This window comes from Limulus polyphemus, unplaced genomic scaffold (assembly GCF_000517525.1).
Source record: "Limulus polyphemus unplaced genomic scaffold, Limulus_polyphemus-2.1.2 Scaffold587, whole genome shotgun sequence".
Taxonomy (NCBI): Eukaryota; Metazoa; Arthropoda; class Merostomata; order Xiphosura; family Limulidae; genus Limulus; species Limulus polyphemus.
In genome coordinates, this window is record NW_013666197.1 from 227,002 (window position 1) to 230,867 (window position 3,866).

Consider the following 3,866-nt stretch of genomic DNA (forward strand, 5'->3'; position numbering starts at 1 on the left):
CTTCAAACAAACAAACTGTCTCTAGCGGTGTAAATAATAACCACAAAATATAACATTATTGGTTTTACAAAACTTAAGTGCATATTAGTAAAAGTTTATCTTATTACATTATCCACAAAACAACATAAATATAGTATCGAAAACTTGTACAGCTATGGAAATGTTAGAAATAAAAGGATTAAGCCATTAGTTACCGATTTTTGATACAAACTAATTTATTTGAATCATGGTTTGTGAATAGGTAAGTTTTGATAAACCCACAATGAAGTAAAATAAAAATAGCTCAAAAGGTAAAAATAGCGCATCCTTCTACTTATTAGGAAATTTAACTTTTGGAACTCTATTTCGGCAGATAATATTGTCGTATTAATATTCTTAATCTAGGTGAATATGAATTATTATAAATTTTAGGCTAAAATAATGTAAGTATAAAAACTTGCTGAGCTAATTACCAGCTTTAAGGCTGAAGCATTATCTCTGGTCCTGTACAAGGCTGTAGTTATTTTCATTACAAAAGTGTAACGTTGAAACACCTTTGTAAAAGTATACAGTATCGTCAGACTTTAAGATATAATACATTACTCACCTCTACGTTTTTCACGAACAGTTAGAAGCACAAGATTGTTTTATCTTTAAAATTTTAAATTAAGGGGCACTAGTGATTTATCTCATTTTACCAACAAAAAACAATAAGTAAAACTGGAACACAAGGTGGTACCATAATAAAATCAAAGCGCCACCTACCGTTCTAGGTCGATCCACTGAGCAATTCAAAGTCAGTTTACATTTCAGCAGATGTTTGAATGTGTAGCAAAGTAAAGCAAGTATTTTTTATTATGTTTTGCTTTTGCATAAAAACATTCGGTCGAGATGTGGTGTATCTCTTTGTGTGTAAGCAGGCTTAGGTAGTCAACACACTTTACAGTGACGTCACATTGAAAGCAAATAACGTAATATCTGTTAGACTTAGTCTCAGCTACATTATGTGTTAGTGAGTAATGTAAATGTTTAAATAAAAGTGCTTTGCATGGTAAACAAAACGAGGTTAAACAAACTAAAGATAATTATCTGGTTCATTCAGAGACGATAAAACGGGAATACTTCCGAATGAAACCAAAGATATAAGTTAAAAACAACCAGATTTTTATGTTGTTATTTTTTACAGCATACAAGAACGTTCAGGAAGTTTAAAGTCTTATGAAAGTACACGAAAGTATAAGATCAATTAGTGTAAAATCCGTCTATCTCTTTACTTTAAATGTCACGTGAATGTAAAATATTGTTAAACTTCATTGCCGGATTCGGAACACGAATCATGTTTGTCAACATCTTGTCTTAATGTACTTTTAACGATGTTTTTGTTGGATTGAATGCATTTTTTTGACTGTAATAAATAATACCGTGAAACAGCTTTAAGAAATTAGGGTGGTATTAAGTCCTTTTAAAGCATATAGTGAGTGTTTTGAAGTTTTGGAAATGCCAAAACAAGCAAATGTTTTGAATTTGTGGATATATATATAAAATATACAGTCGAGTGTTTTGAACTTATGGAAATATATAATAAATAGTTGAGTGTTATTAATATTTATTTACGTAACAATCATTCCGTGGAAATATATAATTAACCATTAATAATTAATGCTCATAAATACAACACAACGTTTATTTTAAGTTCGACCATATTGAGCATTACCATATCATTCGGTTATCAATTAGTATTTTCGAGAAGCGGTGGGTTTTTTGTTGTTGTTTTTAAAATTGATTATCGATGACAAAAATAGATAGTTGTTGGTCTTTTCGCGCAAACCTGCACGACCCCCCCCCCCCCGTCATCTTAGTGACTCAATGGTAAGTCCGTGGGCTTAAAACGCTAAAAATCGGATTTTGATACCTGTGGTGGGGAAAACTCAGATAGTTTATTATGCAGCTTTGCGCTTAACGACAGATAAACAAAAGCAAAGTTGCACAATTACCTATCTGCACTCTCGAACCCCGGATTTTGGCGTTGTAAGTCCGTAAACTTAAGGCTGAACTACCGGGGGAGGGGGGACAAAAAAAGATAGTTTTTCCTGATTGTGTTTAGATAATTTGCTCAGTCATTATAATAATTGGTTGAAATATCATGGTTTAAACTAAGAAGTATTACTTACGTCAACGGGTAATATTTCCATAATTTCTGAAGCTCATGTTTAAAAAGTGTGATAATTTCCATGAACCAAATTTTTAAAACAAAAAAATGCGATATGCATAATAACATGAAAAATATTACACCAAAATAATAAGCGTATAAAATTTTATTTCCTTACTTTATAAATTAATTCTATGTTTAGTGACAGGAATAGACAATATTGTATTTACGCATGTAATAAGGTGTATAGTGGCTTAAGTTCATGTTATCTTTAAGGTAATAAGATATTATGTTGTGTTTCTTTATAATGTGGCAACTTTATACCATATACTTAACGCCGAATCTACATAACTCCCAGTATGATCATCAAGTATTTGAAACTAAATCTCGAACGTTTGCTGTTGATGACTTTTCAAAATTGTATGCAACTTAGTAAGTGAATAATATTCAACACGAAATAACTATTAGTCGCTAACTAATACACATTATTTTGTTTATAACAGAGTATATTTGCAATGACAACTGTGTTTCAGATTAACAAATATTTTAAAGGTTATACCACAGAAGCAGTTTACAAAATGTATTTATTGATGTGTTCTACTCACTGCTCTGAAAACCTTGCATTACAACTTTTATTTAGATTTGTCAAAAATATACCTTGTGGAAATTACAAGTGAAACTACAATTTAAGCTAGTTTTAAGATACAAGTTTTTGCGTTGTATCAATCTATAAAAAAAGTTGTTTTAAAAATGTTTCAGTTTGATTAAATATCTAATTCGTTTAAGATATAGTCGTCCGTCTCGCTCACATCAATCCATATAGTTTCGATATCTGAGTCGTCCAGCAGGTCCTTTGCTGATACATCATCTGTATCTCGTTTTTTCTTCCCTATTGACTGAAAAATCTTAGAATTAAGTAAATGTTTGAGGCTATCAACAAGTCAGTTTTACGTTTAGGAAATGACAACATATTTACCTATTTGTATTACAATTATTAATGTGCAAGTCCTTTATCACCAGTTATTATTCATGTAAAAACTGTTAATCAATCAATAATGTGTAATCAACTGTTTATTGACTGAAAAATCTTAGAATTAAGTAAATGTTGGAGGCTATCAACAAGTCAGTTTTACGTTTAGGAAATGACAACATATTTACCCATTTGTATTACAATTATTAATGGGTAAGTCCTTTATCACCAGTTATTATTCATGTAAAAACTGTTAATCAATCAATAATATGTAATCAACTGTTTACACACACACTAACTAATATCTAAAATTTCCTTACAAAGCTACGCGTCATTAACATATTACAGGTTCTACCAACGAGTCTACACATACTAATAGATGTTAAAAATGTACTCACAGGTATACATGTTACATACTACAAGTTCTTACTCATCGGTTTCTACATTCTCACTGACGTCTAAAATTTCCTTACAAGTCTAGAGGTTCGATATATATGTATTATATTTGACTGATTTATCAATCTTGAATCATTTTGTCCTCTAATTCTGAATTCTAATGTTCTAATTGTAAAGGCTATATATATATTTTGTATTACATCTAGAACACATAGCTTGGTAAACAATCTTAGATTTCTGTAGTTTAAGATTTCATCTTAATTCTACATATCGTTTTTTTTTCTATAAATATTTGTCGAATATGACCTTCTGAGGCCCACCAGTGGCACAGCGGTATGTCTGCGGACTTACAACACTCGAAACCGCTAGATA